This window comes from Nymphaea colorata, chromosome 1, assembly GCF_008831285.2.
Source record: "Nymphaea colorata isolate Beijing-Zhang1983 chromosome 1, ASM883128v2, whole genome shotgun sequence".
NCBI lineage: Eukaryota > Viridiplantae > Streptophyta > Magnoliopsida > Nymphaeales > Nymphaeaceae > Nymphaea > Nymphaea colorata.
The window spans coordinates 42028762-42052197 of NC_045138.2; the positions used below are offsets into that span (position 1 = coordinate 42028762).

The following is a 23436-nucleotide window of genomic DNA, read 5'->3' on the forward strand; positions in this document are numbered from 1 at the left end:
CCTAAGTTAAATTATTCGAATTTTAAAAGTAAGAAAAGAAAGACTATTAAGGAAGTTGCAATTGACCAGTCATTCATTAAGAAACAGAAGAAGCATAAGGAAAGCCAATGAGGCTGCTTTTTTTGTAAGGGTGAAGGTCATATGAACAAGGATTGTGTTAAGTTTCATGCATGGCGTGAAAGGAAAGGTAAACTTCTTACTTTTGTTTGTTTTGAGGTTAATTTAACTTCAGTACCCAGAAATGTTTGGTGGGTAGATTTAGGTGCTACTACTCACATAAGTGTCTCTATGCAAGACTGCCTAAATTGTCGAACGTCAAATGATGTTGAAAGATTCATCTATGTGGGCGATGACAAGAAGTCGAAGGTTGAAGCCATAGCAGATTTTAGGTTATTGTTAAAGACTGGTTGTTATTTGAATTTGATAGAAACTTATGTGGTTCCATCTTTTAGATGGAATTTGATTTCTATCTCATCATTGGACAAATTTGGTTATTATTGTTCATTTGGAGATAGTAAATTTAAGTTATTTCTGCACTCAAATTTATTTGATAGCCACTGGTTCTTTGACTGGTAGCGATAACTTTTATTTGCTTGATACGGTTGCTTCATATCATGAAACCTTGCATGTTACGTCTAGTGGTACTAAAATAAAATTAGCCAATGAGAATTCTGCTATGTTGTGGCATAGGCGCTTAGGACGTATATGTGAAAAGAGAATAAAAGGTTTATGTCGAATGAAATTCTTGAGTCCCTTGATTTTACAGACTTTAATGTTTGCATAGAATGTATAAAAAGAAAACGAACAAACATTAAGAAAACAGGTGTAAGTAGAGCTTCAGACGTCTTAGAACTGATTCATCCAGATGTTTGTGGTCCATTCCCTACGGCTTGTTGGAATGGACAACAATATTTTATCACGTTCATAGACGATTATTCTCGTTATGGTTATCTGTATTTGATTCATGAGAAATCTCAATCCTTAGACGTTTTCAAATTATTTAAAGCCGAAGTTGAGAATCAATTAGGTAAAATGATTAAAGTCGTTAGATCTGACCATGGTGGTAAATACTATGGTAGATTTGACGGATCAGGTAAAACGTCCAGGGCCTTTCGCTAAGTACCTAGAGGAATGTGGTATAGTCCCTCAATACACCATGCCGGGTTCTCTCAGAATGAATGGTGTAGCTGAGAGACGAAATAAGACTCTTATGGATATATATGGTAAGAAGTATGATTAATCATTCTACCTTACCAGAGTCCCTCTGGGAAGAGGCATTAAAGACTTCAACTTACATTCTAAATAGAGTACCATCAAAAGCAGTACCGAAAACCCCATATGAACTATGGACAGATAAAACGCCTAGTATGAGGCATTTTCATATTTGGGGATGTCCAGCTGAAGCGAGGCTATATAGGCCATACGAAAGGAAACTGGACTCTAAGACGGTTAGCTGTTACTTTGTTGGGTATTCTGAAAGGTCAAGGGGTTATAAGCTTTATAATCCATCCAGTAAGTCTTTCTTTGAAATGGGAAATGCTCATTTCTTTGAGGATATTGAGTTTGGGGAAGGTGATCAGGTTAGAAACATTGCCTTTGAAGAGGGACCTGAGTCCACTCATACGGATGTTGTAACCAATAGTCAGGTATTCATTCCTGCCATTGTTCCAACAGCATATTCAAAAAAAGACAATGATGTCGATCTCCCTACTGAAGAATAAACTCAACAACCTCAAGAAAATCAAGTAGAGGTGCCACTTAGGAGATCCACTAGAAAGAGGAGAAGTCAATTTCAAATGATTTTGTTTATCTCCAAGAACATGATGTTGATATGGGCTTAATGGAGGATGATCCTATTAATCTCTAGCAAGCAATAAAGAGTTCTAAATCTCATAAGTGGATAGATGCCATGAATGAGGAAATAAAGTCCATGATGCATAATGACGTATGAGACATTGTTCCCTTGCTTGAAGGTGTGAAACCCATTTGTTGTAAATGGATATTTAAAATCAAGAGAGATTCATTAAGAAACATCAAAAGGTATAAGGCACGTCTTGTCGCAAAGGGCTTTACTCAAAAGGAAGACATTGATTATACAAAGACTTTCTCTCCAGTTTCATCGAAAGACTCTTTCATGACTATAATGGCACTTGTGGCTCATTTTGACTTAGAGCTGCATCAGCTAGTTGTAAAGACAACATTTTTAAATAGAGACATTGATGAAGCGATATATATGGTGCAACCAGAAAACTTTATTTCAGGAGATGCAAAGAAAATTGTTTTCAAACTCAAGAAATCCATCTATGGGTTAAAGCAAGCTTCCCGTCAGTGGTATTACAAATTTCATCAAGTTATAGTTTCATTTGGTTTCAAAACTAATATGGTTGATGAATGTGTATACCAAAAGTTCAGTGGCGGTAAATTTATCTTTCTGGTTTTATATGTCGATGATACATTGCTGGCATGTAATGATGTGAGTATATTACATGAAACTAAGAATTTTTTGTCAACTAAGTTTGACATGAAGGATCTTGGTGACGCTTCCTTCGTATTGGGGATCCAGATATTTCGAGATTGTTCTCGGGGTATTATTGGATTATCACAAAAGGCCTACATTGATAAGGTGCTTCAGCGATACGACATGAAGAATTGCAAACCAGGAGACACTTCAGTTGCTAAAGGAGACAAGTTTAGTCTCAAACAGCCTAAAAGTGAAATCAAATATAAGGAAATGGAAATGATTCCCTATTCGTCTGTTGTGGGAAAGCCTTATGTATGCTCAGGTTTGTACTCGTCCGAATATTGCATTCATCGTTGAAATATTAGGCAGATACTTAAGTGATCCTGGTATGGATCATTAGAAAGCAGCCAAACGGGTATTGAGGTACTTACAAAGAACAAAATGTTTTATGCTCACATACAAGAAGTCAGATCAGTTGGAGATCATTGGGTATTCAGATTCTGACTCTACTGGGTGCCAATAAAGTAGCATAGCATGTTACGAGACATCCAATCATGCCTTATGGTTGCAGAATTTTGTTATGGGGCTGCGCATTATGAATGGTGTACAAAGACCACAAGGTTATTGTGTGACAATAATTCAGCAGTCATGTACTCTAATAACAGCCAAAGTTTATCAAAGTCGAAGCACATCGACATTAAGTTTTTGGCTGTTAAAGAGATGATACAGAATGGTCAGGTGTCTTTACAGCATATTGGGACAAACTTTATGATTGTGGATCCGCTTACTAAAAGTTTAACACCTAAGGTCTTTCATGAATATGTTGTTCATATGGAGGTGTTATCCTTAGATGATGTGCTGGTTTAGTGGGAGTTTGCATTTTGTTTGCTCTTATATATGGACGCATATTCAGTTTTCTATAGAATAAAGTTTAAAGTTATTTGGTTCCATTCTGTGTTTGTTTTAAGGTTTTAAAGTTGGACCAGTTGAGAATAGATATGTTGTAATCACATTACATGTAATTCTCATGCTATACATCCATATCAGATCTATGTCATTGATTGTGTTAACATTTGTGATCATTGAAGGTTTAGCGAATTTTAATATAGCAAAAGCCGCTTTGGTTCTGTATTGATATAGTCATGGACGAGATTGGTGAAAATGATGTTTAATGAGATAACAATTATGAGCTCCTCAGGTTTTATGTAATGTCTGAATGTATAAAGACATATTTGGCGTAAGTGAGAGATTGTAAGATCATTTGGCAAGCCGGCATATGTCTATGAGAAATTTTTGACATTATGGCTGTCTTAACGTAAATATCCGCTTAAGTGATTGTATTTTGAGATATTACGTCATTTTAGATGGTATGAGGTGATTTTAAAATGTATAAATACTTGTACGCAATTACAGACTCTTTGATGGGTTGAATCCGTAATTGCCCATAATATAAAATGGTAGTGGTCCCTGGGGTCATGCGAATGGTTGCTAGAAACGTTGGTTTCTAGGGTGGTCTCTTCCCCATCTGAGAGTCACCGCACGTGCATCGCAAAGACCCTGGAAGATCCTACTGTAATCCGATCGTCCATTTATTCAAATGGATTCAGGTACGCTTCCGCTACAGTTAAAATTTTGTTTTTAATGATTTAGCATGAACATGATCCTGTTTAAGGCATATTGTTTTTGTATATGCATGAGGGAAATCTCCCATCACTAAACCTTTGCTTTGTCGTGGTAGTTGTCTGCTCCGTGATGGACATTGAGGAATTATCCCCAAAGGAACCTACCTCTTATTTGATGATTGAGTTTAGTCTTTTGTCAACAGATTTTTTTCAGTTCAGCCATCTGCTTTTTGGGGCTAGTTCCACCAACCGATTCCAATCATGTAGTCATGGCTACCACCCACAAGGGGACCTTGCTTTTCCCTTTTGATCACAGACTCCAAATTTTGCAGGACTTGAAAAGACTTTGTAGATGTATTAACCGAAGGAAGGCCAAATTGATCTACAACAATATTCTTCCCATGTATTTTGTTGTTCTTCATAACCAAACTTTCTTTAAGCCCTCTAGAATATGTGTCTTCTCATGTAACGACAAAGGCATGAGAAAACCATTCATACCCTGAACTTCTTTCAAGCCTTCCATAACCCGAACTTCTATATAGTGGGTGTTTGCTCTACAAGTAGTATAGAAGCAAAGACATTCCTCATACACTACTTCCTGAGGGAGGACCCCATTCGTCTCCAACCTCTAGATTGATGACATATTTGGAGACAAAGTTGGGTGGGACACTGATGCTTAGCCTACTAGGGAACTCCACTTTGAGCATACTCGTCGTAAGAAGATCTACCTCAATCAATTCACCCGAAGGGCTTTGACTACTTCCTCAAACAATTGGATGTTCCAAAACAAGGTGGGTAGCCTGGGAGATGAAGGTATGTTTCAGCTTCATTTGCATGTTGAAAGTTTAGTGGCACTAGAGCCCTCCCTCTAAGCTTCTACGCTCGTACCTTTTGCTTAGGCGAGTCAACTCTGATAAGGAAGGAACCTCTCCCCAAAAAGGAAAAGGGAGTGTTTGGAATGTCCTTCCAGATTCTCTTTAGATCGGCCATCACAAAGCTATAATCCATATTTCCTCTAGGGACCGTTTGATGGCATGAAATTATGGAATTGGAAATATATTTCTGAAAATATATTTTCTGGAAAAAGAGAATGAGAAAAATATTTCCAATTCTCATTTTTATGAGAGTGTGATAACTGAGAAATATATTTCCAGAAACATATTTCTGTGTTTGATTTTTAAGAAACATATTTCCAGATTTTTAAGAAACATTTTTAAGAAACTACTGAATTGGAAGTACCAAAGTTTTCGTTTGTTCAGTGCCTTGGTTTTCTTTATTAATGGCTGTGGCTGCCAGTGGTGTGAACAGTAACAAGTCCTGTTATATGAGAATCTTTTAGGAAACAACTTGTAGGTACTTGAACAAGAGTGTCCAAGAGATATTGGTTCCAACTAAAGGACAAGTTCATCAAGCATATGCAGATCAGAGACATTCTTACTGTTCATATCTTCATCTAGACCTAAAAAAGCTTGCAAAAGCCAGAACATTTCGGTTGCTCCACGACAACAAACATATCTTTTTTCTTGCAGAATGTCGTTACAGATGCCCCACGGCCAAGATCTGGGTAATCTTCCTCCTCATTCAGTCGATATTCTTTCAACAAGTGCTAAATGAACGAATCACGGGCCAGGCAGATATGTGGATCGTTTGGTTGATGCAGTGTAGTAACCTTACTTTCGTTGACCCTAAGAGCTTGTTAGAAACCTGACTTCGGCATTAAAAACTAGTTCTTTTGAACTAATTTGATGCCAAAACCAGGTTATTGACATGGACTTACCAGCATACAATGTATATCTTAAAACAAACTATGGATAGGATCACTGCAAAATTCACATACTACATTCAAATAACAAAGTTACAACAGGTTTAAGCACCACAGGGAAAGAAAGCACGCCATATGCCTTTTATCTTGTTGAAATGGAACAAATTCACAAGTTGTGATAGGAAAAAGGGAGCTTTTGAAAGGCTCCAGCATGGAACACAACCTTTTTGAATGAACTGCAACTGAGAACTCCGATTCACTTGATTCTAACATATCCCCTGTGCAGCTTCTTTCTCGGCAATATATTTAACAGCTGCCATAAACAATAGTTGAGCTTCACATTCTTAGCCGGTGCATGTCAGTCTGTCCAGCAAATCAGCTACGTTCCTCATCGAAGGCCTTCTTTCTGGATTGATATTGACACAATGCAATCTTGAAAACACCAATCATTTCCTCTTCCATTTGCATTTGGCGCAGAAGAACAGGCTCCACAACATCTGAAAAAGGCTTCTTCTCATCCATACACAACTGAACCCAGCTCACTATGTCCATCTCTGAGGTCGACATCAAAACTTCTGTTGACCTACCAGTTATCAACTCTAACCGAATCACCCCATACGAGTAAACATCCCACTTTTGCGATGGTTTTAGAAGTTTTGGTGCTTCAGGTGCTTGATACAGAATATCCCATCTCTGAGGTCATGCTTGTTGTTGCCTGCTATCAGTTGGTTGTTGCCTGTTATCAGTTGGTACGCGATTAGATTGCAAACCTGGTGACTCACCTGCAATGTTTGCCAGTCTCCCCAATCCAAAATCTGATATGTATGGTTCCATCATCTCCCCCAAGAGTATATTTGTAGGCTTCAGATCCCCATGGACATAATTCCTGACCATGCAAGTAAGCCAGTGCCTTCGCAAACCCCTTTGCAATTCCAACTCTTACCTACCATACCAAGGGATTTTCGCTCTTCCCTGTAATTGTAGACAAAACAAACCATGATTAGCACTAATAGGACAAAGAAAATCGACATGAAATTTCACATGTCCAGTTGTACATACTCAATTTGACCACCGCAATATGATCTGTTCAAGGAACAATTCTTGGATAATTTTTACTGCACTAGTTTAACAACTGATATTAACTCTAGATAGATACAGCATTTTGCTGACAAGTTCTTTTCTACTCCACTATTTCAATGCCGAATATTAAATCTAGAAACATCTAGCAGTTTGCTGATCAAACAAAGGTAGAGATGAACTTCAAAGAAAAACAGATGATGCAAAGGAATGCTGTAGGTTGACAAACAGGATATTGGATGGTCGTATGCCCCACCAACCTCAGTCAGCTGGTTGTGATGGACCAGAAACACCAAGATAGAGGTTCATTGATGTACACTTCTCTGTACAGATTTAGGTACAAGGCATGCAAACAACAAAGCAGAATACAGTAGAGGCCAGACGGTAGAGAAAAGAGGAGCCTGAACTTGGATGAGCCTTCTAGTCTTTCCTCTCCTTCGCTTGGGGCTCAATACTAAAAGTTATACATAAAGTAAGAAGAGTATGGCGACAGGAAGAAGAAACAAGCAAACCTTCCCTCTCCAACTCAAAGTCAAAATACGTCGTACATAAAAAAGAGGGAAATGCAGGAATCGAGAAACGGGAAAGGGGAAGGAGATGATTCCAGAGCACAGGCACAAAATGAAGAAATTGGGATTTCCAGAGCACAGGCACAAATTGAAGAAATTGAGATTTACCTGATAACAGAAAGTGACGATGACGACTCGACCAGCGAAGTGGACCGCCTCTCCTTCCCTCACCGGCCTGCACAAAAAGCCTTCACTCTTCTAGTGTCACTCCTCAAGCCTTCACAGATCTGCACAAAATATTGGCTGCTTTTCACGGCTGACGAACAGCGACGAGATCGAGAGAGAGAGAGAGAGAGATGGTTACCTATGGTGGAGAGGCAGAGATGCACAGATCTGATGAGGATCTGATCTATGGCAGCGAGCAAGATGAGGTCGTTCTGCGAGAGAGACGAGGAGGGTAGCAGGAGAGTGAGAGGGCGAGAGAGACAACGAGGGGAGAAGGAGACTCAGAGGGTGAGAGAGACAACGAGGGGAGAAGGAGACTCAGAGGGCAAGAGAGACGCAGAGGGGATCAGGAGAGTGAAAGGGCGAGAGAGAGGACGAGGGAGCAGGAGAGTGAAAGGGCAAGAGAGAGGACGAGGGAGCAGGAGAGTGAGGGAGAAAGAGACGACGACCAGCAACTCGGAACGAAGGCGAGGAGGCAGCTGTGCGCCTGTGGCAGGAGGGAGAGGCAGGCGCTGTGTGGGTGGGAGGTGAAGGCGAAGGGTGGGTTCCCAAGGGGCAGAAAAATAAACCCGGGTTTATTTTTCCACCCCTCGCCGAGCAAACAAGTTTCCGGAAATATATTTCTGGAAACGCGTTTAACGGGCATTTTTTTCATTCCGCGTTTGATAAACGAGGAAACTTTTTAAAATTTGAAATTTATCTCCCTTGCTACAGTGGATTTCCGGCCCGTCAAACGCCCCTCTAGCATCTCTTTCCACAAAGCAGCAAATGGCTGACCAGGAGAAACGACATTTCAATACTGACCAGGAGAAACGACATTTCAATACTTCAATATCATCCTCTATGAAGATAACCCTTGGTCTCCCCTTCACTGTTAGTACGCGTAGCAGAGGCCTATTCTCATCCTCGTTATTGAGTTCCTGGGTGAGTTTTTCCGTCCAAAACTTTAGAGATGAGCGACTATTCAGGTATGTTGAGTCGCACTCCCTCTTCAACATGGGGTTTGATCCATCCTCCTTTTTGATGGGTTGTTCATCTCTCAAGCAATATATTTTATTCTTTCTACTATGTATTTGGGGCACAACATCACTGAAGCACATGCCAGCGGGAGTCAAAACCCAATGGTCTTCCATATTTTCTTCTTTTGGGTCACCCCCTACACACTGAAATCTATCAACTCCATGTTGTTGGAGCATTCTGGCTGAAATCCTTGTTGGAGGCCCAACTACCTTAACTACTGTGTGAAGCAGTGGGTGGCAACCAACCCTCCCTCACTTATGACGATACTGGCCTCTGTTTTAAGATGACACAACTTCTTGACTCTTAACCATCTCCCGTAAATTGAGTTAATTATCGCATTGATCATGAACTTCACTTGGATCAATTGTGACAATGCCATAATTGAAATTCAACCATACCATACAATGCAGCATAAGTGTACAAGGATTTGGGAAATTTTTTGCCTATATAGTTAGCTATGGCACGATTTGTCCTACGATATAATATAATATCTGCTTGCATAATTGGCCCATGGCTTGACCTATCCTAAATAGATAGTGTGCGGTACTCTATATTAGTACAGAATTAAATAACTAACTAGAACAGAACCATATCATATGTATAAACAAAATCAAAATGTATAAAGATCAACCCATATATACAACATACCACAAGTCAAACACATGGCATTAACGTATACATCAAAGCCCTTGTACAAACCGAAAATGTAGGGCAAATAATGTGGCATCATCACATCTCACTAGAATCACACCATTCCTTGACGGCCACTGTGATGAGCGAGTACCATTGTCTGCCTGATGGGATTATTGATCAGTATAATAAATAAGTATGATCAAATTTCTAGTTTCTCCTACAACTAAATTGAGATCTAGTGTAGCTTTGTAGGAAACGAGGCTGGTACCAGTTATGTAGCGTAGATAATATCGTTTATGGTAAGACTATATGGTAATCAATCATTCCAAGAGAGAAATATAAGTCATACTTGAGAATGCAAGTTAACAACAAAATATTTTAAACAAACATGCACACACCCGCTTGAGCAATAGATTTGGTGCCACCCCCACCTCGGGTGCTTAAGGTGGACCACCGGACACTCAAACAACTTATAGTCCAAAATACTAAGTCACTGGGAAAGGCATGCGGTGACCACTACCATGACTCCAAGTTCGCTGAGATCAGTTATGCTACTGCAGTAGCACATCCCACAAATCATGGTGTCACAAGGGGGATGAACTCCTTTTTAGTAGTTTAAAGAAGGAACTATATATATATATATATATATATATATATATATATATATATATATATATATATATATTGAGAAGGATGAGGATCTAAGTGTATAATTGTTTTTTAACACGATTTTTTGAAGCGATTTGGACACATAATAGAGATTTTGATGATGTTGAGAAGGTTTAGAACCATTTGAAAATATGCTTCTATTGATGTGCATATATGTCGTATATTGAGAATCTCAATTTCGGGATAGACGCATCAACAATGGAAGCAAGGGAGAGACGGATTAGTGATTGGTTCAAATAAAAAACGCGGAGCTTCAATCATTTGGTGACAACCTCAAAGAGTTGGAAAGAGGCCTATTGAAGGGCTTTGTAAGTATATATATATATATATATATATCTGCCTGACTAAGAAACTAGACCTCTTAAATTTGTGTTAGAAAGTGTTTTAAACAGAATGTGAACCTCTTCTTTTGTATTTCTAAACACTAATTTAATATAAATCATACTTCAGTTCAAGTTATTTTTGTAAAAAAGGTCTTTTTGTTATTAAAATTTTGATGTTGTAAGAGGTATAAGGAAAAACAGATCTTTCTACTATCAGGCTTGATTTTTATTATATGTTGTTAACATCATATCTATAAGGCTAGATTGCAAAAAATTTATTTTAATAAATAGTTTTAATGGGTTTTGTGTTTGTCTAGGTTTGGGTTTTTCTAACTTTTCTATATATATATATATATATATATATACCGTTCTCAGATTTTTGTCGGCAAGGTTTTTCTCGGGCAGTTTTTGGCAAAGCTATTTTTTTTTCAAAAAATATTGAAAAAATCTCAGTGATTTTAAAAAAGTAAAAGTTTGTCAAAATTAAGTAAAAATAAAATAAATAAGAAACTAATATAAGAGCATCAAAAAAACTAACTAGATGAGCAAGAAATGAAAATTAAAAAATGAAACTGGCACTTTAATAAATAACAACAACACAGGTTATCTAATGGGATGCTTTTCTGAGTTTCCAGCAACCCTCACCTTCAATGCAGGTTATCATTCGTCACTCTTCAAATCCTCACGTGTCAAAAGAAGCTTCCTCACTTCTCAAATCCTCATCCAAGAGCCAGACACTCGGTAAAAGGTTAGGCACAGCTGGAAGATGCAGCTTCCACTCTCACGTCTCACTTGAAATGTAAAGTTAATAAACCCTATTTACTAAAAGTTAGATTTAAATACCCTTTTTGTCAATAAAAAGAAATTTCAGCTCAAAAAATACCCTTTGTTTCTTTGCTTTTAACATGTTATACCCTTTTTTAGCTAAAAGAATTCATTGCACGCAGTTTTTAAGAATTAAAACCGTGCGCAAGATCATATAAACAACACACAATTCAGTAGCGAAAAAATGTGATTTCATCGCAATATTATCGATAAATATTTTTTGCCGATATTTTCAAAATATTAAGATTTTTGATGTTTTTCCGTTTCCTCCTTTTTAAACTTTATATCACGATATTTTCAAAAATATCGCAATATATGTGACAACTGCTTGGGCCCCCCTGCCTCTACCCATTGCGGGTAGAGGTTTTCCTCTGGGTAGAGGAAACGAGAGGGGGATTCCATCCCCCTTGCCACTGGACGGCGAAGACCGTCGGGCTGCACCGACCACTGCATGATAGCTGCCATCTGGCGGCAGGGGGGGATGAAATCCCCCCTCTTCCATTCTTCAAGATGAGGGGATGGCCGGCCATCAGGCGGTGGCGACAGCGTGATGGCTACTTCCGGGCGGTGGTGGGGAGGGCTTCCTCCTCCCCCTTCATCTTCTTCTTCCCCATCATGCAACTATGGCAAACAAGTAAAAAATAAATAAAAAAAGCCGTCCATCAACGATCTGATTTTTATGTCCCCATCTGTTATGAGAGAACTAAACTCTTCCAACATTGTTATTCCAAGGGAGACTTATGTTTAAGTTCTCAGCTCAAAACATTTTGGTTCAAAAATTTCACTAAATGGGTGTCACTGTCATATGCTTTAATAAAATCTAATCAAAATTAACGGTTGCTTTGCTTAAATTAATATACATGTAATACCAATTACAGAGAAACTCGATGATGTATCTAATCAAGAAAAATTGAGACTTCAAAAGGGAAAGCAAAAGAAATTACACTTGAAAATTTTTGTGTTTTAGTATCTGGTGACAAGTTCTGTTGTTTTCACGTATTAGTTTTCATAATTTCTAATTAGTTGTCAATGGCTTGATCTAACTCAGTTTCCATAATCTGCCATCAGTTGGGGACAAGATCAATCCAAAAGGTTTGTTCCTCACTGGATTGATATCTTTCCCTTAACTATTTGTTGAGCTTTGTGCGAAGCCTAGAATTCACTTTAACAACCTATAAGCATGCAAAGTTAACCTTATGCCATTAACTTTGAGTATATAACATGCATCTAAATCCTTTCTGTTGCATAATATTAGGTGAGAATACCTTGAAATAATTTAAATTGCACACTTCCACAAGATGGGAATATTTGACTGTATCAACATGTTAAGTTTGATTCATCTACAATGATTGTGGATTATGCAAAGGACATGGATTTTTAACTCAAACATGTAGATTTGATATGGATTTATCATTATTAGAGAGATACTCATAAGGACTGCAATGGCTAGTACTACTCAACATGAAGTCACCAAATATCTACAAGGCACAAAGTTTTAGTAAAAATAAACACAGTCTAGCCTGGCATATCTATGCAGAAAATAAATCTAAATTTGATTAATAGCCATAGAATTTGGTACAGGACAACTGAATTTCCTAAAATTGAAAAGAAGTAGTCGTTGTAGGGAGATGCCACATTCAATTGATAGATGTTTCTTTAATATTTCAGAAAATTCATGTACTCACCTCTACCAAAATCCAAATCGCTTCTAATTTTCCTGAATGAGGTGATCTCTCCAACCCCAAATCTGAACTCCACTTTGGCTTTATCAATTTATAATATGTAATGATGATAGATTTAGAAATGAAAATGAAACCGCTGGTACAAGAAAATAATCATATGAATCAATGCATACCTTCAGCTCATCATGAACAGAATCAATGAATTGATAAAGAAGGCTTTGATGAGCTATCAAGGAATCTATGAATTGAGAGGGATATTTTCCACGAGCTATTGGTAGAGAGAGATGCTTCATTATACATCGGATGGCGATCTGAAAATATTTGGGGTTCTTTGACTCAATCTGCATATGCTTGGGCTTAAGCAATGTACGTGGTGAGGGAGCAGTGCCAATATCATCAATCGGCAGGAAATAAGCACGAGATCAATGCAAGACTGGTCTGTCCAAAAAAATCTGGGTTCAGAGAGAGTAGAGATAGAGAGAAACAATCAAAGATGGAGAGAAAAAAAGATGGATTGAGAGAGTGAGGACTAAGCATGAGGCATTTGAGAGAGAGGCAAAGATAGAGATTGATAGAAGGGGGAGATGGAGAGGGCAGACTGAATGAAAAGAAGGGTAGGTGCACAATTTAAGAGAGGAATGCTCATTTATAGTAATAGAGAAAAACTTAGGAATGGTTATGACCGGTCCAAGGGATCCATTCCTATATTGCATAACTGTAGCAGTGGATGCTGATCTTGTCTCTTAATGAGTTAAACCAAGTTTTAGAAAGCAATTTATCAATGATATCAGACACTTGCTCTTAGCTAGGCAAATATCCAACCATCAAATGCTTTTTAACAGTATGATACCCAATGAAATGCACATCAATTTCAATATGACTAGCATGATTATGAAACACAAGGTCGGCAGTCAAGTAGCTGGCCCTCACACATGAGCTAAGGATGCATGGAAGCAGGAAACTAGATTTTCCAAATGACATGAGTGAACAAAATGGTTTCAGTAGCATCACTAACTAGAGCCCATATCGCTTCCATATTGGCCCAATCTAGTGTGGCATATTATTAGACCACGAAATGTGCGATTGATCAAGAAATATAGTAAATCCATCAATAGACTTGTGGTTATCATGATCACTTGGCCAACCAACACGTGAGAAAGTATTGAGAAGAATAGAACAAGGATCCAAGAAAAGACCATGTGCAACAGTGTGCTTGATATATCATGAGACATGCTTGAAAACAATATAATGAATATTACCAGGCAAAAAGTAAAATATAAGTGAGTGATTGAAACCTTGTGATATTGGAATTAGCGAGAAGCATGCCATCAGTTTGGAATAGGTTAGTGCGATTGCCATAGGAGTGGCAATTGGTTTTGCTCCAAGCATGCTGGTAGTTGTAGAAGTTCAAACGTACTATTGTGTGAGGAGAATATCAATTGGAAGAATATGTCTCAACACCCAAAAAGTAAATCGGTTGCTGAAATCTTTGATTGAAAATTTTGGCTAAAGTTGTTGAAGATCTTTAATAAGAGCCATGAAGGAGATGATAACCAGTATGTCATCAACATAAATAGAAAAAAACAAAATCTGCTTTTACTTGCAGCACATGAAAAGAGAAGTATCGATCTTAGAACCCTCAGAACCACATAAACCAAAAAGGTGGTAAGGAATTGAAACCATGTATGAGGAGCTTGCTTAAGCCCATAGTTAGCCATGTGAAGTGTGCACGCATGTTGAGAAAATTTGTGATCCACAAAACCTTGGGAGCTGAACCATATAGCCATCTTCATGCCCTTGCTTTTAGTGCGAACAGTAGGCAACACCTTTGAGAGGTGTATTATGACACTTCAATTCACCATGCCCTTTCTTTCTACATATATCTCTGGTTACCACAATCAAGGCAAACATTGTTCCACTTGAAATAGAGAAGTTGTAAAGCCAATTTGTATTGCCTCAATTTGATTCTTTTCATTTGTTGAATCAATTAAAGCCACCTTTTTGATTTGCATTATTATTATTGCTAGCGTGCATGAATGTCAATTTAGAGATAGGAAATTTGGTATCACTATGTTCTTGTATATCAGTTTTATGAGTAAGCAACATTCTTTTTCAAGGCTCACAGGATCTGGTCTAATTTTCCAGGGAATTTTAATGACTCCATATTTATTCATAGGAAGACCATTAATGATTTGAACAACTAAATCATCATCCTCAATAGGTTTAGAGGCTAGCACAAGCCGTGTGCAACATTTTAGCTTTTGAGAAATAGTATCATTTTCAATTTATGAAGCCGATAATTCAATTGTTGGACTTTGGTATGAGATTTTGTTGTGCATATCTTTTTAAGAGAATGCCAAATAGTAAACAATTTTTTCATACTAACAACTTGACTTTGGATAGTTTCTATCATGATGATAGGATCCAAGGAGAAGTTGGTCCATCCCTGTCCATTCCTCACAGGTAGGAGTTGGCAAAGCTTCTTTTCTAGCTTTAGCAAGAAGAAATATAGTCAAACAAGGGTTAGTTCTATAATCTCATCAAATTAAAACTTTTACTGTAGATTGACCAAGGCAGCAACAATGACACCTATGTTGCTGCTCTTGTTGCTTGAGTTGGTAGCATTGTTTGTCCAGTTATTTGTTGTCATTGGAAAGAAGAGAAGCATGTAACAAACAAATGTTCTAAAACAGGTTGTAACATAGATTTGACGTTGGATGAGCATGAGGTGAATCACACAAGCTCTGATACCATATCAGAGTTGCAAAGGCAATGTACAAAGAATTTGAACATATGCAAAGGCACAATTTGACGTGGTTTAACTATAGAAGCCTATGCCCATGATTAACATTCTTTCACTCTCTTCATAGTTTTTATAAGAGGAGAGGTTCCTTTATCTTGCAGTATATTCTTGACAATGCATTCAGATCCTTTCTTTTTGGATGAAAATATGATTTACAACAAGATAAGGCAAGTACGTTGTGAAATGTTTCAGCCTTTCTCTTTGAGCAGATTGAATGGTTTCATTGTGATCTTCTCCAACTATAGAAAATTCTATTCGGCTTATCGTCGGGTTGTTTATGTGCTGGTGCAGAGATATGAAGTTGATGACGTGATTATCCTTAACAAAAGCAAATCTCCAAGTAGTCATTCATTTGAAGCTTGTATTCTAGGTAGGCCGATAATGAAAGAGTGATGAATTTACTATGACATTAGAGGGAGTAAATTGCTTTTTTTTTTTTTGTTATTGGATGTTAATTGTTTACTTTATTAAGAGGCAGATTTAAAAATTTATCCATGAAATATTTCCATGCTCATCAAACACTTGGAAACTTTTGGAGAATTTCTTTATCCCATCAAATGCAACTTGTACTACACTAAATTTGTCTTTTAACAACACCTATGTCCCAACACACGGAAAGACATATGTTGGCTTTGTCTACACTAATGCACGGATCACCCATATGGTTTAATGGGAATTAATTCATCATTATTGCATTGTCCTTGTTTAAAAACCAACTCCAGATAAACAAAATGACTGTGAAAACCCCATGGCTGTAATATTTCCCGTTCCCCCTCTCTCACCCTCTGTCCACGTCCATTGTCAGCAGTATAATGAAACTGGGGGAACCGCACGTGGTTCCTCTTGTGGTGCTGGTGGCAAACATAAAGGACCTTGCTCCCAATGCTAAATGAAGAAACAATAATAGTGTAGTGTTGGTCTAATCATGTCCTAGTTGCCGATTTCTGATGGTATGCTAGGCGTCAGAGTTTTCAAAAGAAGATTTCTGATGCATTAAGTCATCATGTTTTTTCTGACTTTGGCATTCAGATGCCCTAATTTGATTGTGCTGAGGTCAGCAATATGCATTGGCACTGCAATTTAATTGATCAGCAGTGAACCTGCGTCAATGTTAAGGATTTAATGTGACAGAGGAGTAGTTAATGCTGAGGATGTGCAGCTGATGGCCTTCACTTCTTTTAGAGATTAGGGTCAAACATGGCTGGCTAGAATTGACATAGAGAGTGTTCAAGGAGTTGCATGAAAGAAACATATTGCCTTGGACTGCACTTCTTAGTGGCTTTGAAAGACAAACTAGTTAATATAACATTTGATGAGGAAAATTTTGTCCCTTTGGGTTGATCTATAGACTATTTCAGTCACACCTTAAAAGGGTAAAAATGCAACTCTTGAATGCACTAGTTGTCACACTCCAAGCCTTTGACCCTCAAATAATCTTTTTCTCTTTGTTAGAACATAAAACATTGAGGTGTGACGACACAACGATTCAAAATGAAAAGAGCTATGCAAATCAAAGACAATGTGCAAACTTTTCATTATATAATAAATTCCATTCATACAAAATTATTTCACATTTTTCAATATCACATATGACAAAAATACCACTAAAACCACAACATTGATTCATAACAAAAGCATGACATCAATGAAACCAAAACATGATGTGCTGGCACTACAATAGACCCAAAATCTTTCAAGTAGAATGTGAGTTGAGCCATCTGATCAACCTGCTGCCCTAGGTTTGCCAAAACCTAAAAAAGGAAAACAACAGAAGGCTTAGCTTTCGCAATATGGCAAAACACTAGATAAATCCTAACCCTCTAAGGTAAGGGCTCGAATATGGGATAAAACAAATACGATAACAAAACACTATCATGTCGTGATAGGAGCATGCAGTTACATGACTTGTCTTGAAAGACCCTCACATATACCATGACATGTAAAGGCCACTCAATGGCTATAATTAACACATTTAATAATCACGTCCACTTCAAGAATTTTCACTTTATTCACATACACTTCATTTACATCATTTTTATTTACATTAGCTTTAGTGAATTGACAATTCCTGTGGGTGCAAACACAGACACATGCACACCATGAGTGACCTACAGTCGGGAGACAACTCCGTGGTGGCCCGAAACGATATAGATCCATTTACGCAGCAATGGTAGAGCAATCATTCATAGGTGTGTGAATTCTAATTAGAGTTGTTCAGCCTTCCCTAGGAAACCCAGGTTGGGAAAGCGGGAGCCCAATGCTCCAAGCACATCATACACGATATCCTAGGGCTTTGCACCACCTGTACTCCAAACAGGTGAGACCAGTGGTGAAGGTGGGACATCTCTCAAACACATTGCTCTGTCCTCATATCTATTATTCTTTCTTACTTATCATTATGATAGTACATTCACAAAATGAGCAGCTAGCAAATGAGGTTGGTTCACTTCACGAGTGCACTCATACCTTCGAATGCCTCCACACGAGGGCTACACATGTAGTCCACATTCTTAGCTAACTTTACGAGTGCAACTACCCTTCAAATTCATTCAATTATATCATGCCTGCAGTAGTGCATATGGAACTTATTATAACATTCACATCAATCGAATACATCAATCACATCTTTCAAAACTTAGCTGAACCATAGAGAGTAGTCTCGATCCGTGATTGGCTTATAGCTGTTCTATACAATTATCATTTTAGGATGCTTTCTAATGCTTAATCGGAGTCGAAGAGATACTCAACTTGATGTCCTACCTCATTTGTCCTAAGAAGTTATCATTGTTAGCATGCACATGCAATTGCCTAGTAATTTTTTGAAAACAAAACCAATCTCATAACAATTCAATCACTTGCATACATTCATTCAATCATAACACAAACATAGGATCCAACGATCCTGAATGGCCCACATTCTAAAGTTGGCTCAAGGTAGGAATTTGCCTGGAATGCCACCATACCTATCGCGCATCGCCAAAATATCCAAAACACCTCGAGCTTTGAATTGTGTCTCTCAAGGACTACTCAACATGTCTGGTGTACCAGCAAATAAAGTCAAGCGATAAGATTTCTACTTGTTCCGCTTTCACAATCTATACAAGTGGAAACAAAATCATTGAGGCATAGGTCATTGCCTCAAGAGGGTGTCGGCAGGTAGCATCAGCCCACAAAGCCCTCAAATAGGTTTCTTCTCAAAATTTTGAGGTTTTGACCAAACAATTTAAGCTTCAAGCTTTCAATTCAACCAATCACTAATGTGTTTCTCACTCGCTTTTATAGTTGAAGCGTCTTTCCAATAATTTTACATACTTTTTTCCAACCAACAATGCAATATGGACATCGACAATAGCATGTGCCATTGTTTTCAACAGTGGTTCTAAACCTTCTAAACCGCATCAAATCTCTATCATGCTTCTAATCACATCGAATATTAATCCATCATAATAGAAAGATAATTATATACATGGATCATTGTTCCTCCAAAATAGTCCTAGACCTTCCCCAAAATAGCAATGTCACTAACATGCATTCTAAATCTTCCAATCTTGAGTCTAGTATGCTTAAAGAATAATTATACATGCACTAGAAAAATATTAGTCAATTTAGGCTCGATTAGGCCTTGCTCACCCCACTCTTAGAGTCCAAATTACTGCAATGTTTCCGGCAGCCACCCCAAATGCTCAATTGATCCGCAAGCAGCTAAAATCATACCATGTCGTCACCACCAATGCCTTCGATTCGCTGTTAATGAGGGAAAAGACGTGTCCCTCAATCTGCAATTCCGATCAAACATCACCAAATAGAGTGAGAATAAGCAAAAGAAAGTTCAAAAGGAGGGATTGTCGTTAGAAAGGGCATTCAATGAAGTCACATGTGGTTCAGCTAAGGGAGATTGAAGATGAGAGGGCATACATGTGAGGGCCTGAGTGAAGAGACACCACATGGGAGGGACGCAGTAATGGACAGACGAAAGAGAGGGAAACATAGGGTTCGGGTGAGGGAAAAAGACATGAGAGAGAGAGAGAGAGAGAGAGTGGGTGTAGAGTGAGTGCTCGATTTAGGAGAGGGAAAGACAATGAGAGGGGACTGGCAATGGAGAGAGGGTAGCGTAGGAGGGAAACTATGCAGGAGAGAGCTGGCCGAGGAGAATGAGAAGGGGATGTGAGTGAGAGAGTGCAGACAGAGAGGGGAAAGAGCTTGCGGAGGTGAGAGAGGGATTCGACAGAGAAGAATCGGCGCAAAGGGAGAGGCGACAGAAAACCGTGAGGGAGGGAGGAGGAGAAGAAAGAAGAAATAAGAGAGAGAAATGAGGCGAGCTTACCTCAATGCCGCCACACCTCCGCCGCTCCTTTTTCCACCTTCTTCTTATCTGCATTCGATGGACGCCTGCGAAAGGGGAGGGCAACAAAGAGGGAGAGAGAGGGGAAGTGGAACCCACATCGGGCTTCCTCTTTGAGTAATGAGGTTCGAGTCCGGGTTTGGATCCTGATCCAATCTGACTTGCTTGAAACGAAAGTCGTTACATCCTACCCTCTTTAAATAAAAGTTCGTATTCGAAATTTAGATCATACTTCAATGCAAGAATATGTGTAGATACTTCTTTCGCATATTATCTTCGAAGTTCCCATGTGCTCTTCTTCAACGCATGGTGTTGCCATTCCACTTTTACTAGAGGAATTCTCTTAGTGCAAAATACTTGTTCTCTTTGATCCATAATTTTAATAGGCTTTTCTTCAATCATCAAATCATCTTGCACTTGGATACCTTGAAAGTCAATCACATATGTAGGATCCAGTACATACTTTCGAAGCATGAAAACATAGAAAACGTCATGAATATGACTCCAATAGGTGGTAGTGCCAATTTGTATGCCACCTTTCCGACCTTCTCTAATATCTCAAAAGGTCCAATGAATCTTGGGCTCAACTTTCCCTTAATACTAAATCAAAAAAACACTTTAGTAGGTGAAATTTTCAAGAACACATGATTACCAACATCAAAAGCCGATTCTCTTGTGTCGAATGTCGGGATAACTCTTCAGTGTACTCTGAACTGTCAATAACTTTTTCCTTATTAATTGTATTTGGTCGGTGTAATGCTACAATGCTAAAGGGTTTTCGATCTTGCCATTAAGGCTGGGCATCGGGCCGGCCCGATAAAAATGTAAAAATGAAGCCCAATAACCTAAACGGGCCGGCCCGAGGCCCGGCCCGTTTAGAAACGGGCCGGCCCGAGGCCCGGCCCGTTTAGAAACGGGCCGGCCCGAGGCCCGGCCCGTTTCTCGTTTAGAAACGGGCCGGCCCGAGGCCCGGCCCGTTTCTCGTTTAGAAACGGGCCGGCCCGAGGCCCGGCCCGTTTCTCGTTTAGAAACGGGCCGGCCCGAGGCCCGGCCCGTTTCTCGTTTAGAAACGGGCCGGCCCGAGGCCCGGCCCGTTTAGAAACGGGCCGGCCCGAGGCCCGGCCCGTTTAGAAACGGGCCGGCCCGAGGCCCGGCCCGTTTAGAAACGGGCCGGCCCGAGGCCCGGCCCGTTTAGAAACGGGCCGGCCCGAGGCCCGGCCCGTTTAGAAACGGGCCGGCCCGAGGCCCGGCCCGTTTAGAAACGGGCCGGCCCGAGCCCAAGTCATATCGGGCCGGGCCCAAGTCATATCGGGCCTTGGGCTTCGGTCAAGGCCCGAGGCCCGGCCCGGCCCCATTAATAACGGGCCGGGCGGGCTGAGATGGGCTTCGGCCCGGACCGTTATTGAAAAAACTCAGACACAACGAATGCAGGAGGCAGCACAATTTACAACTTCAGATGATGAAACACCATGGAGTATCAAGTTCTTTTATAGGCACATTGATAGTTTACAGACTGATTGGCTAAACTAGATTTATGAACATAGCAATTAGCAAGACACCATTGTGCTGTAAACAAGTTTCACTCTGCAGATAACGTGCAATGTTGGGTTACCTTTCAGAGTTCAGACAAACCAAAATCTTAGGTTTGAAATCCTGCACAAGTTAATCCATTTTCTTATAATGCACAAAGGTGCAGTTGATCGTCAAGTGCATAAGACTGTTTTACACTATCAAATGCAATTGTGTGCCTGTATCCACCAAGGCCAACACCAACGCAGCACCGCTGCTCATTTGGTTAGCTTCAACAGTTCAATATGATTTAACAAGCATATGTTTCAGATATACTAACAAATCTGAATAACCCTCTAACTCTAAGGGGTCTATAGACAAATGAAAATCACTTAATCAGTGGCCTAGTTACATGTTTCACTAACAAATCTGAATAACACTGTATCTCTATGTCCACCATGATTGCAGTCCTCCTCTATGTCCACCATGATTGCAATCCAATTGCTCCTGCACTTGCAATGGCCCAATGACAAACTTGGATTTCTCCTACAAGAGCAACGGTAGGAAACACAAGTAAAAATTAATTCAATAAAACCTACACATATAAAAGGCTATGTTATATGGACATGCTAATTCGAAATATGAATGAAATGTTGTAACATTTTACCACAACGAAATATGAATCATGCTAATTCGTCACCAGAAGAGTCCTCCTTATCTTCAAAACTACAAAAGACACATCACCACAAGCAAACTACAATGTTAGTATATCATAAAAAACAAAAGGAATGAGCAAAATTTAACATTAAACAATGAACATCTTACATTTCGCATGAGTTATCTTCATCACGAATCCAACTCTGTGTACAAACTAGTGCTTCAACAGTTTCAGGAGTGGTAGAACATCGATAATCATTAATGATTCTTCCAGCTGTACTGAATGAAGACTCAGATGCAACCGTGGATATAGGGATTGCCAATATATCTCGAGCCATTTTGGATAAAACTCTATATTTACTTTCATTTTCCTTCCACCAATTTAATATACAGAAGTTTTCATTGGGTCGAGGACGTTCTATTGGATCAGTTAAATATGCTTCCAGATCTGTGCGAGGTACTTGAGGAGATACAGAACTCATGTAATATGTGAAGAAGGCATCTCTTGAAAAAATTGAAGGTCTCTCTTCTTCAAATTCCACATTGGTGTTGTTTGCATTCTCATTTTCTTCATCATATGTTGCATACACAATTTTGTACTCAGCATACAATTCATGAAGACTTCTCTCTACTTTTTCATATTGTACCATTGCATCACGTTCATTTAATTTCTCAAGCACATACTTCAAATATCCCAATTTGGACCTGGGATCTAAGACAAATGCAATTGCAAAGAGGACATTGTAGTCATTTTTCCAATATTTATCAAATTTTCCTTGCATTTTGATGGCTAATGATCTTATATAATCATTGCCTGCCACACTATGTGTATGCAAATGATTGCGTACCTTCTGTATTTCTTCAAAAACCACATTAGCTGTTACATTTCTAGTAGCAGAGAAGATATTTGTAACATTATAGAATAACTTCAAAAATTGGCACAAGGTAGTTGCATAAGACCATTCATCCTCAGAAGGTAAATTTATATAATTGGGATCCACAGAAGCCAAATGTTGAAATGCATCTTTGTAGAACAATGCATCTCTCAACATAATATATGTAGAGTTCCATCGAGTTGGAACATCATAGGTTAATTTCTTTGTACCAATCAAGCCCACTGTTCTTATACAATCCTTAAAGGAATGTAACCGCTTTGGTGATCCCTTTACATATTTAACACTTTCACGAACTTTTGAGATTGTATCATGCAGATCCTGCATACCATCTTGAACCATAAGATTTAGAATATGTGCACCACAGCGAATATGCAAATGTTGCCCTTGCATTGGAATAAGATGTCTTCTTCCTAAGTTCCTT

At 39.0% G+C, this 23436-nt stretch overlaps 1 long non-coding RNA gene across 1 annotated transcript; it reads right to left on the reverse strand.

The window, feature by feature from the left end:
- Positions 1-5874: 5874 nt before the first annotated feature.
- On the reverse strand, positions 5875-8252 carry LOC116248790 (uncharacterized). Its single transcript, XR_004171060.2, has 3 exons — positions 7796-8252; positions 7600-7718; positions 5875-6817 (listed from the first exon to the last, which is right to left on the reverse strand). It is a non-coding gene; the product is annotated as an uncharacterized LOC116248790 (long non-coding RNA).
- Between the last annotated feature and the right edge of the window lie 15184 nt (positions 8253-23436).